This window comes from Rhipicephalus sanguineus, chromosome 2 (assembly GCF_013339695.2).
Source record: "Rhipicephalus sanguineus isolate Rsan-2018 chromosome 2, BIME_Rsan_1.4, whole genome shotgun sequence".
In the NCBI taxonomy this organism is placed as follows: Eukaryota; Metazoa; Arthropoda; class Arachnida; order Ixodida; family Ixodidae; genus Rhipicephalus; species Rhipicephalus sanguineus.
Genome location: NC_051177.1, coordinates 31,133,486 through 31,146,619, shown reverse-complemented (window position 1 = coordinate 31,146,619; position 13,134 = coordinate 31,133,486). Strand labels below are relative to the sequence as shown.

Genomic DNA, 13,134 nt, shown 5'->3' with positions numbered 1-13,134 from the left:
CTGCGGCGAATCACTTAGTCTAGTTCGAAAGTTTATGCGGTCCTTCGCCAGTGCGTTTATGCAACACTGCGTGCCAGCGGTGCCAGTAGCAAGTTGCGACGCTGGCAAGAGCTTTAACCCGCATCTTCGTAACTGTAGGGAAACCTACGCTGAAGCGTAAGTGGCTTTCTAGACAACCGATGAGTGCCGTTGTAGAGCAGAGTGTGTTGGAATATGGAGGAAGAAACGCTAATGAAGGCAGGTGTGAGTACTGCTTTTTCCTAACCTGTTTGTTGGTCTGTGGAAAAAAAAAGTAATCTGTTGGCGGGTTTCGTGTGATATCGATGAATTTGCCGACGATATGTGCCCATTTATTCCGGAAAAATATCGCAGTGCCTCCTGTAGAACATGTTGTCGTATAGAGTGCTCCTCTTCGTTAATTCGCAAGCGCACGTTAGCTGAGATTTAGTCGTAATTCGTATTCCCTTCCGTATACGCCAGTTCCAACTCCCTTGCAGAAACTGGTCAAACTGATCAATTCCATCTGATATCAAAACGCATCTTTTCGGATCAAAGAGCGACCGGTTAACATAAAAAGTTAAAAACCCTTCCTGTTCATTTGGTTCTCTTGCATTCGACCCAAGAGTGACCACACGTCCTTGACGAGATGAAAGAGGCTGCATGTGAGTTTCATGTGCACGTCACGTTTGATCAAAATGCGCAGCATCCTGCGGACCGCGATTTGCGTAACATAGCAGCAGCAAATTGAGCTGCGCAGCTCGCGCGCACGTTTCCTGACGTGCGCTTCGCCTCGTAAGCGGCAGGTAGCGCCACCGTTCTTTGAGCGCCGAGGAGTTGTCATTCTTTAGTAGGCAACGTCAGAAAGCGGCCGGTAGTCAAGAAGAGTTGGCACAAGTGACCGTTTGCACGCGCGTGTACAACTGTTTGCTAGTCTGATACGAATAAAAAAACAGTCGTGCAATCCACCGCCTTACAAAAGTTGTAAATTCGAGTTAATTAACGTGGAATACTGAACCGCTTCTCCGTGTTCAGGTACTGCACGCAGGTGTGCAATAAAACTTCGGCTGTTCCATGTAGGCAGCAAGGCATTGCGTGCGAGCATGTTTAGTTTTGTTGCTGCATCCGAGCTCGGCAGTTGGAGAACACCTGGCATGTAGTTTAGATATTCCCGACTTTACAGCGTGCTTCTGACGTGCGCACTCATTTTCCTACCTTCATTCACATCTTTCTGCCTAGAAATTCTTTCCCTTCTTCCTCGTCTGTACTACGTTATATTTCTATTTCCTTCTTTCTTCTAATTTTGGATTAGTGCAAAAGTTGAAATCAATCAATACGAAACTATACTTGTCTTACTAGCGACGCCTTCGACTTTCAACTCCCGTGTTTCTGTTGAAAACAACTCTATGATATCGTTTTCACCTGTAGAATTCCGGAACGCTGGATGCGTTTACGTCAGCGGGAGCATTAATGTCCCGCTCTTGTGGCGCTTTCTTCAGACAGAGCGCGCTAGGGATGATCTTGCGTCGGATTAATATTGTCCTCACAAGAGAGGACCCGCACACACACAAAATAATGATTACTATTTGAGCTGTCAGTGTCTTTGTACCAGCGTGCCGGCAGAATGCGGCTGTTCGACATATAGCTGCTCTCTGCTGTAGTACGCGTAAGTTGTCACAAAATGTCCCCACCGGCAAAGCGGCTCGCATCTATCTCCGATACTCCGCGGTATCCCGTAAACTGTGATACCCGAAACGACCGCGAGGGACCCTGGTGATAAGTTTACAGTCAGGCTCACTAAGGAAGGACGTCAAAGAGATAACACTATAGCACTGATAGCTGCTTGCGAGAGAGTAACAGCGTCAGCATGGTGGCCTTGCATGCGCCGGGACCATGCGCACGCCATTGTACCCTGCTTTGAACTAAACCAACTAAACACCCGGAAACCCAGTGCAGGAGGCGAGTTCTATACCTATCGATCGGGAACAATCTTCCCCCTTTCTTTCTCCCCCTCTTTCGGCATCGCGAAATCATTTTCCCTATGGTCGATTGTTACGAACAGGGCTTGCCTCGCACTTCGACAAGTCGCACGCACTTGTATCCATTGCCAATGTTGGAAACTGCGGAGACCGACGTCAACATTGCCGATGTTTTTACTGTTTCCTTCGTTCCTTTCTTCGTTCAGTATTATGGTTTGTTTCTCACCGATTTAATGCTCCCTTAAGCGGCTAGAGTCACGTGATACCATTTGTTCGAGCAGCCCAGGTAACAGCAGTGTCGATTCTGTACTAACTTCATAGGGGTGAGCAGGGTTCTCCGTTGGTTCTCCGTTGGGGGGGGGGGGGGGGGGGGGGGGGGGGGGGCAAGTTTGTGAAAGGAAAAAAGCTTCGCAATGGAAGCAAAAACGACAATGATGCGATGACGTGGTTCTTACACAACGACCTGCCTTTAGTCCCCGTCTTTAGGGGGGTAACTACGAGAAGTAGACAGTTCTTGGAATGCAACATCAGCGATTCTCAGCCGCCATAAATGTCGAAAACATGCATGCTTCTTTAAACAATGGCGGGAAGGTACTACTGAGTAAAGGTACTGAGTAAAGGGCGCAGACTTGGCGCCCACCTTATATGATAAAGGGAAACGGAGCCCCCCCCCCCTCCATTCTCCCTCTGCGCACTCCTATGATTCACCCCGACACTTCGTTAAATATCCGTAAGCGACACAATACTGCTTCCTGAACCCTGGGCAACTTCTGTAGTGTTCCAAAGTGCGGTACTTTGTTTTCCACTGGCAGAGTTAAGATATGAGGAAACTTAGAAATGGAGTTCGTTCGAAGGTCGAGGTCGCCCGTTCGGAGATAATCGTGTGAAATCGCCACATGGCGCAGTTCACTCCTTTCTCGGTCTGATCCTGCAGCTGATGTTGCCAAGATGGAGCAGTTGACCAGATATGCGACGTCCTCACTGACGACGGTCGTGCAAACTTAGGCTTGGAAAGTTGTTGTATGTACATAGCTACCACGACTGTCAGATCCCTCCGTTCAGCTTTCAATGAAAACGCCCCCGTTCGACACCTCCTGATCTTCGCTTACAATACAACGCGTTGCCCTATAGGCAAGAACTTGCCGAATGTGTGTAAGGGCCCCCTATGAGGAATCTGTCACGAACCGAGGTTGAAAGGTGAAAAAAAAAAATGCTGGCATGTTAAAATGCTCCGGACTGCACATTTTTTTTTTCTCCAAACTACAACCGCTTCTGACGAAATACACCTTCGTAACCAGGTTAGTGTCTTCCTTCCACATCTGCCAGAGTTTACTCCCATAACCGGTTCTCGCGAGGAACGCTGGTTGTAGCCCAGAAAGCAGCACTTCTGGTAGCCGTATATCGCTCCGCGCCTATTTTAAACTCTCGCACTTCTTACTAAGATTTCTCTCATAGATAGACTTTCTATATTTCTTTTCCCTCTGCCCTCGAAGCTAATAACACATCTATAAACTCGCACCGATAGGCTACTATAGCTAGATTCCTTGTTTTTCTGTTTTCGTTAAGTGGAGCGAATCACCCGTGCTTAATTTCATTGCATCGTGTTGTAATGAGCATATCTTCCTCGAATATTTTTCCGTCGGGATAATCCTGAGGATATTCTGACAGGCAGCACCGTATCCGATACTCTATATCTCAACTTTCGACATATTTCTCTCAAACTTGCACTTTTCGCCCGTATATATGGACAAATGTGCAGAGGTGTCGGCGCGCGAGTCATCTTTTTTCTCTTTACATATATAGAGCTAATCGTTATCTTCGCAAATATATATACCGCCGCGTTCGTTTTGAACCGGTTCAAGGCAGCCGAGGCACAATTGTATACCGAGCGAGCTTTGTTGCTCTTTTTGACCCGCGGTATTTTTTTCTCGCTTTTTGCAACCAAACGTTGTGTAATATATCGCTGTAATCTACCCTAATGTACTCAATCCGCTCTGCGCAAGACGCGTCGTAGACGGTGTATATATCAAATCGCACGCACAGAAAGCCATGACCGATGGAAAAGCGTGGACACGTTCAAGCGTTCCTCTGATTACAACCGCGTATGGCAGATTTCTCAACCGCACTATCTCTGCATTTGTTGTGCAGCCCGCGGAATAATGGATATGTCAGATGCGCGAAAGCTGCATCAGGGTCAGGAAAACAAAAACGCCATGTACGCCTACATACACTGAAGAAGCGGCACATTGTGCACTTGAAGACTTCTAATTGTCTTTAAGCTGCCATATAAGGATTAGGAAGCTGCCCTTGAATTGCTGGTACTTTTGTGAAGACGCGTTGTGCCTCGATGATGACATGCTTTACGAAACAGTAGATAAAACCGTCAGGTCGGCTGGCTATGTTTCCCGTTGATCTCAGTGTACTTTGATGATTAAGTGAAGAGTGCTCCGAAAGTGACTTTCACAAACGGTGGCAAGGAGAGGCACCTCTGTCTTACCCCCTGCACAGAAATGCTTCCTAAAGTTGAAGCCACGACGCGACTTGATAAAGGAACACCTTACGCAAACATTCCCAGGACACCCAGTGTCTTTCCTTGGGCGCATTCACAATAGCCGTTACGATGACGTCAAGTGTTGAAAAAAGGGCAGTAGCGGAACTTCCGGTCACCGCCACATGTTGGAGAGTCACGTGACCTGAGCAGAAACGTCACGTATGACGTCACTGGTACAGCGGCACGTCGCTGTCGTCTTTGGCTCTGGCCGTAGCGACGGTGCTAAAATAGTGAAGACCGCAAAGCGACATGGCGTTGGTTACGGCCCGACGTAATACGCTCGCGGCTTAGGCGCTCTTCTGTACGCGGGATTAAGATTCGCTATATCGTATTTTTCATCCTAGAACACCGAACACTTCTGCCCCAATTCTCACATTTCGAAAGCAAGTCTTTGGGCGAAGTGACCGAGGAACTAGACTGTATTCTTTATCGTAACACAAAGTGTGATACTGAACGCCAGAAGTGCTGGAGGAGAAATAAAAAAAAAGGTCACTAATTGCTCGAGCGCCATTGTAAAGAACGATAGCAGGCGCAGGCTGTAGATATTAAGGACCAGTTTTATTTTTCATTGTAACATATACTCTCTACACGAAACGTTATCGCAACAATCTCCCAGCCAAGCAAACTCTAAGACACGAACCTTCGCTGTACGGACGCGTATTTGTAACGTGTTTGTCGTCGCACAATTTGCGGTTGTATATGGCACAGGGAAGAAATAAAGGAAACCGTCCCGAACGAGGAAAAAACTTGACACGGACCATGCGAGGTTCGTATCACTCTGTGCGTGGCTACTGGACGTTTCCGGCGCTTGCGATATTTTGCGACTGAGCGAAGAGAGTGTGAATCAGAGTTTCAATCTGATGGGCCACGTTTTAACACTGTAGACTCCGGAAAAGCGTTCCTCTAAACAGTCCTGTCGATGCTCCAAGCGCGTTCTTTTTGAACGTATAGTAGTCGTAGAACCAACCTCTAACTGCCTGTAATGCGTCCCTTCTCTTTTACCACGACTCAATTCATATACTACTTGGCCACCATGGTCTCACCCCACTACAAACGGCTCTGTTAACTAGTAAGTGCCAACCCTAGAACCAACCAGGTTCGAAAGTGAGAGAGAAAACAATGGAGCCGTGCTCAATCCACCCAGCCTTACGCGTCACACCTGTATTGTCGGTGGCAGGCCACGTATGCTGTCGCAAAGGCACCGTAAAGCCCGACTCGGAGAATTTGTACAGAACTTCTTTCAATATCAGCATCTCTCGGGAACTAATACGTCTTGGAGCTATGAGATGCAGATTTAGTGCGGTCTTGTGAGAGGGACATGTAAAGAAGAGTTCTTAAGTTGTCACCGAATGTAAAAAAGAACCCCCCCCCCCCACCTCCCAAACGCGCACACACGCTTTTTAATCCCGAAGGAGCAGAGAACTCGCCGCTGACGTCATCACGAAAGAATGCTTTCACAAGTGCGCGGAAAAGGTGCGGAGTTGCCAGTGATTTCACATGATTATCACGTGACAATCCGCTCCTCCTTCCGCTCCAATCGCGAGTCGTTCATCGCTTCGTCACCTGCTTCGCAACCGAAATTGGGATGGTCTATATCGCGCGGGTTGCTATAACTCCCTAAAATGTCGTGGTCCAAGTTAGCAACCACTGTCGTCATGTATGTGGGCTCGTTTGAAAGACCTGCAGATACGCTGCGCACTTGTGGCACCGTTGCTTGCTCTAGCTGTCAATGCTAAGCACCCACACACGAATCTGGCGTCTCGCCTAATGCTCAGTTATGTTCAGTTATGGATATGTATTCGTGAATTTTGTACGCGTATATGCGCTCGAAATGAATGATACACATTTATGTTTTTTTATTGTTATTATTCTCGTGTAGCTTCATTTTCCAGGTGATCTCTGCTGTATCAAGGGTTACGTGCTGTGCTTATCAAAAAAAAAAAAAAACAATACCATAAATTAAATTCATGTAGATGAACTTTGTTTTAATCACTCTTTCTATCTCGCTTTTGTTGCATGAAGCTCCGAAGACGAGTTTGCAGCGCAAGCGCCTGGAGGGAATTCCGTGGGTAATACCTCCAGCGTTTAGCGCTACTTGTTCTCCTACTGCATTCCTGCTCAGTTTCTATAATGTTTAGCCTTTTTGTCACGCTGAAAAAGTGTATAATTGATGTGCTTATCTTGATCATACTACTGTTTTTCATTTAGCTTGTAAATGCGTACCGCTCTGGTAATTATGTAAGTGGTGACAGTTTCTAATATTTGTAATTGCATGCACCAAATTGAGTAAATCAGTCGATCGCTGAACTGTGTGTTTCATTCTGAAAATACGCTGAACTGTGTGTTTCATTCTGAAAAAAAAAAAGAAAAACATCCAACGTTTTCACTATGAAGGTGCAGAAGAACGTGTGCAATGTCTGAAATGTCATTACATGGGGCTTCGCGCAGGGAGAAGTATCTGGGTGATTATTTTACCACGTTTCCACCCTGGAGGCTTCTTAAATTTTTTTTTTTACACTCGCGTCGCGCCCCAGAGTTTATCACTCGACTGCACGCCACATTTTTAAATCACTCGGGAACCCTTTAATTTCGCGACCCGAAGTTCTCGCTAATGGTCGCGCTGATTAAAATTATTTTTTTTTCTTTCCGTGTGCGTTCTTTTCGTGGCCCCATCCAACAGGTTTCACTCGAAATGCCGTGAGAGTGCCACAAACCACGCATGATATCGTCAGTATGAGAAGATATTGTCGATATTCGAACAAGCACTACCGCGGCAGTATTACACGAGCTGGAGTTGGATTTACTGAGTCGTGCTACTAAGTAGGTCACCTTTTCAAAACAATATCCTCTGATTTTCTGTCTTTTTTTTTCTTTTTCGAAGTTTCGCTGTACGACACATCAATGTGGTCGCTGTAAACGGGTCGCTGAGTGCTCGAACTGAGCGTTAAAAACGTCTGTAAACCTTAAGGCTGTTTCACATGCCGCGATTGCAGCGAAGAAAATCGCTCGGTTCGCTCTATTCGCTCTGTTCGCAACCGCCGCTAATGGCGGTTTCGTTTCACATGGACAGCGAATGGTCTGCGATTTTCGCTCTGCGACTGGCGCGGCGCGCAAAGTTGCTTGCTGCCGTTGTTCGTGGCAGACACTGCATAAATTTCGAATGTAATGTAACAATCTGGCCGTTATGATATTCTTAACTTTTCATCACCGGTAGCGAAGAGCACGCCTGTCTTGTCATTTAAAAACACTTTACAATCTAAATTCACTTGGGAATACGCAACGACGGCCACAACCAAAACAAACTCGTTGGCGCAATTTCGACGGCTCGGCCGAGCCGGTGCTATTTCGAAGGGTTCAGACCGAAAAATCGCTCTGCTGCTGCGAACAGAGCGAAAAATTTCCAACATGTTGGTCACTCGCCACTGACCGCTGCGGCGGGAGCGAACGATCATTTTTTTCGCTGCGAGCGAATTCGCAGCCTGAAAATCGCTACTTTTTGTGTCATGTGAAACGGCCTTTACTCGCCGTAACTTTTGAGCATCATTCGGCGATTAAAATTCTCATGTGTCGGAAGCTCTCTGCGACTTAAGTCGCAGAAATTAATTTTGTCGCTAATGTAAAGGGTTCTGAGGTGACTGAGTTGACTTTCTTTTAAGCCTGGTGCTCACTAGGCATTGTGCCCGCAATTAAAACTGAACCGACTGTAAGACGAACGACACTATATATAATAAAGGTTCTCTGCGCACATTGTTACGTGCCTTCTTTCCTAACCTGCCTCTCTCTTTCCTTTCTCCATCTCTGTCTCTCTCTCTCTCTGTGTCTTTTTTGTTCTGGTGTAACCATACTGTTACTGTACAGCATTGCCATTGCTCATGTGTTAAAACAGTTTACTGAAATACAAAAAAGACGCGCACCATCGAGGAAGGATTCAAGAGAGAACAGAAAAGGGCTTTATGCCTTGAATCTTTCCTTGATGGTACGCGTCTTTTTGGTGTTTCAGTAAGCACGTACCAAATAGCCCAGGAACAAGTTTTATTATGTTAAAACAGTGGCTGAGAATTCTCATAGCGTATCATCAGGCTACGTCTCTCGGCCTTTACACTCCAAGAACACTGACTGGTTGGTTAGTCAGACTTTATTATAGTAGTTCTGAGAGACGCGTCTAGCGCGCAATGGGCTCCTCCCATGTTGGCATGGGCAGGCTAAGCCTGACCGACGCATCGTGGGCTCTCTTGTTGGGGCGGAGCACCACTTGGCTTGGTTGGCTTGATCGCTGTCCAGTAACGAGCGGCGTCGCCAGAGCAAGTGCTCTCAATTAGCTACCTCCCCGCAAAGGATGCTTAGTGTTTCTGTTTTGGCTGGTACATGCCAGAACCCTTGCCATGCAAAGCACAAGAAAGTTTCAATCCGTCATTGGAATATCGATGCTGCGTTGTTGTATGTTTTGATGTATGTCCTGTGTCTGGGACATCTCAATCGAAATAAAGAAGAAGGATGGGCTTGGGCAGAGCATGTATTGGGAAGCTGGTCACTAAGGATAAACAGATTCCAAGAGAAGGCAAGCGCAGCAGAGACCGGCAAGAAGTTGGGCGGGCAGATGAGATCAAGAAGTTTGCAGGAAGGACGTGGCCGCAGCAAACACACAACCGGGTTAGTTGGAGAAGCATGGGAGAGGCCTTTGCCCTGCAGTGGGCATACTCAGGCTGATGATGACGTTTGTTCTTTTCATAACTGCGCACATATGTAGAGGTAGGCTTATACATTACATCCGGCTATGCCAAAGCATGGTGCAGAGTTTCAACCATTGATATTTTCAGAAACATACACACACATTTCACTAGCAAACAACACACTAAGTCTCCCAAAAATAGAATAACAAAACCAAACAAACAAAGCATATGGAACCAAACCTGCATGATAGGCTATCATTATCCACCCGCGTAAGAGTTCATGTACAACTTCAATAAAGACTCGATTATAGGCGTGTAATATTTACGAGTTACATCTTTGAATGGATTCCGGCAGATGCTGCTAACATATCGAGTGTGTTCGTTCAGGCGGAGTAGTGTCAAGGGAGAACATTGTCTTAATTAGATGTAGCCTATAATTTTAGAACCTGGGTCTCTCTGTCAGTTCCTGACTTGTCTAGTCGTCAGCGCACATGTTACAGCAGCTTGCAAGACTCAACACGTGACCTCCAAACGCAGGGCTGACCGGAAAGGAAGGTTTGACGATATAGCGTTTAAAAACCTGATTTTGATAAACCCAACTCTGTGCTAGAGAAAAAAAAATATAGACAGTTATTCATGTACAACTAAACCGAATTCGTACTATTGTCCTTATTTTTCATTCCATAAAACTGCAGTTTCATGCAGTTTGTAAGTTTATGAACCGCAAAGGCCACAGCCTTAACCTCGTGCAGTTTTTATGTTTACGCAGAACATTCACAAGCTACGCCGCAACGCATGCATGCAGTCGTTTAATATCAAGCACTATTCCATAAAGAGGTGTGCGTGCTTTCGAAGTACCCCTGAGGCCAAGATTATAAGTACTGGGCTTATGCCGCGATTTATCGTTTGTTTGCGAATTCCAACAATGACCTCACCGGCACTGCATTGTTGCTCAGATTTCTGCAGCGTTTAAACCGGAGTATCCAGCAAGACACCGCTTGCCCTGACACAAATACAAAACAGGTGTCTTCGACAACTCTCATGAGCTCTAAGGCTGCTTGTTATGCGTGCAGACTCTAAGAGCAGTGAAATCGGAAGCGTGTATGGGCGGGTCGATCTTGATTAAGCTATCACGCTGCATTCGCTCAGGTATAGATGTGCGGAGCTGTGTCTCTTTTCCTGTGGGTTGGGCGTCGGTGTTTCGCCCAGGAGGCGTAGCGGTGGGTCTCTCGCGTGGCGAGGAGAGGGAATGTACGAAATACAATCCGTGACGAGAGCGCGCATGAGTTTGTCATAAAATTGCTGTTTGTTGTATGCTTGCATTGGAGACAGACAGACGTCAAGCGTTAATTATTCTTATAGAACATGATCTGTTCGTCGTATACGGTGGAACGCAGTAAAAAAAATGTAAGCCATTTCCACCCCAAAAGCTGTACGAGCTACGGAGCATTGATTCGCCTGTACTTCCTTTGTGCTTATCTGCTCTCTTCGGTGGCTCTTTTCTTGCGATTGTGTGATATTTTAACACGAAAGTGTTTTATGCCGGGGTCCACCAAGACTTCGGTGACGTATTTCCGTCACGGAAATGACGTCGAAAAAATGTACACGATCAGATGGCAAAGAAAAAAAAAAGTTCCGTGAACGGGCATCGAACCCACGGCCCCTCGGTACGCAACAACAGATGCCGGGCGCGCTATCCACTGCGCCACGGTCACAGACTCTAGAGGCTTTACAAACGCGCTTTTATATCTACCACTGTCCCGGTCGGCGGGGTGGTGTTGCCCTCTGGGAGCGGCAAAGTAAAGTAATTCATCATTACTGTGGCCTCCGCGATTAGTACCTGCAACGCGTTACACGTTCGTCCCATTCGGCGCGTTTACAATAGAAGTGCAATTTTGTCAATGCCTTAACACACCGCGAGGTGGCGGCTTTAACGCAAGCGTCGTAAAAAGCGTCGTAAAAGCGTCGGCCTCGCTCGTAGCATCACGCTAATCAAACCAAAAATAGCTCTGCGACGCGTGCCTGCCTCACCTGGCTGTAACACCGCGTTCCCCGCCTACGCGCTCGCCCCTAGAAAAATCGCGGCCGGGCTACCGGGGCGGCACGACGCGCTTTGCGTTTCCCTCTAGTGCGGCCGTGGTGTTCAATCACATTTTAACATGCCACAGGATGGCGACCAAGTTCTGCGTCCGATATGCGACGCTCTTCGGGCTATCACAACTCGTTCTCTGATTTAACTACTACAGCTACCGCAAGGGTTTGTTTAATCATCGAACATGGACGTTAGTCGTCGGCATGGAGATGAACCACCAAGCATTAAAGTGGGTGCGTCCACGACGGTGCTATAGCTGCCAGACATCAATATACATTGTGCAAACTCTCTTATATCAATGTACAGTAAACGTTGAGTTACTTCTATAAGGGCACGTTTTACTTTCGTGTTATTCCGATTCCTATGACGGAGGGATCAACCAGGTTTTTTTATAGCATTTTCTATTCTTTTCTTGTGATTATCTGACTTGTTTTGTGATTATCTATTTTCTATTATAAGGTGTCCCTTCTACTGTTTGCTGCTCCGAGCGCGGTGCGTCAACCTCCCGGCGCTGGCGTTTCGCTGTCGCTTCGCTAGCTTGGACAGACGACTTAGCCCTTCGACAACGCTGGCGTTTACGAGCAAGCAAGCGCTAGCGTTCCAAACGTGCAGCCTGCTTCGGCTTATGTCTATCAAACGCGAGGCCTGCGTGACGACAACGACAGGCATGAGACGACCACAGGGCGGTCCCTTAAACTGCTCCGCAGTTAAAAGGAAACGGAGAACAAACGTGGATCTTCCAGTCAACTTGAGTAGAAAGTGCGTTTGCACGATTAGTTCGCATTCATCTTGTATGCCAGCAACGCCAGGACAAGGCGCACATAATGGAAATGGTAAATGCTCGAGCTCTTTATCGTTTTTACTGTCTCCTTGTGCTACCTCTGGTAAGCTGCGGTTCTTTAACCTAAATGGTGGAAGGACAGCTTGAAGCTGAGCCGTGTTCTTTCGCCTATCTGCGTCTAAGTCAAAAACGCCCGCCGTCGCAGGAGCTGTGAACACCCCGTCTAGTAGATACAATTGCGTATCGTACGTGCTTTGTTTTACGCGTCTATGCGTGCGCCATATAGCTACGCAATCATGGAGCGCTCGCGTTGGTGCGCGCTGCAGTAATAAAAAAAAAAAAAGCGCACGCATTGCTTTGGCTGGCTGCTCTTGCCACTTTCGCGCGCGCGGCCGATGATCATCCGCGCGGAAACTGGGCCACTCCGAACACGTGGAAAGCGAGCAGCGGCGGTTACGTCAGCGTTTGCCCGCCGGAAACGTGCGGAGCTGCCATGCGGCTGCAGGTGTAGTACATGCATTATCCCCTTAATACGGTGCAGCAGCGTGGTAGCTATAGTGAGATAATGCTAACTGTAAAAAAAGGGTAAAAGTAATGCCGTGCGGCTGGTGAAACTGTCTCGGCCATCCTTCCACCCTTTATTTTATTGATGCTTATTATTACTATTTTACATCAAAATTCGTCACATCTTTTGGTTCGGTCTTACTTTTTTCTTTTGCTCTCGCAACAAAGCTGCGGAATTATAAGATTAATTAATACTGATTACCAACATATAAAAAACAGCTGTAAAACCACACGAGAGCAACCACTGGCGGTCACACAGGGATGTGAGAAGCACACCGCGAATGGGAGTGGTTGTTACAGGCGTGACAAGCGGGAAGCAGGGTGACGTAGCAACACTGCCACAATTATATAACTTGTTTTTCTTTTTTTTTTTGCGTTTCGTCAGTGCGCGAAGCACCATTCCTTACGTCATCGGAGGCCCGTCATAAGCGGTGAATGACAAGAAAGGAATGGAGTCGTGAAAAAAGAAACGCTAGATACACCCACCCAGCGGAGACTTG

At 47.0% G+C, this 13,134-nt stretch overlaps 1 protein-coding gene across 1 annotated transcript in view; it reads left to right on the top strand.

Moving 5' to 3' along the window:
- The first annotated feature begins 3,288 nt into the window (after positions 1-3,288).
- The window catches only part of LOC119382646 (cyclic pyranopterin monophosphate synthase), a 227,438-nt gene continuing 217,592 nt past the window's right edge, over positions 3,289-13,134 (top strand). Inside the window, exon 1 of the mRNA XM_037650442.2 lies at positions 3,289-3,295. The gene's annotated coding sequence lies outside the window, so the exon portion shown is untranslated. The remainder of the gene's footprint in view (positions 3,296-13,134) is intronic.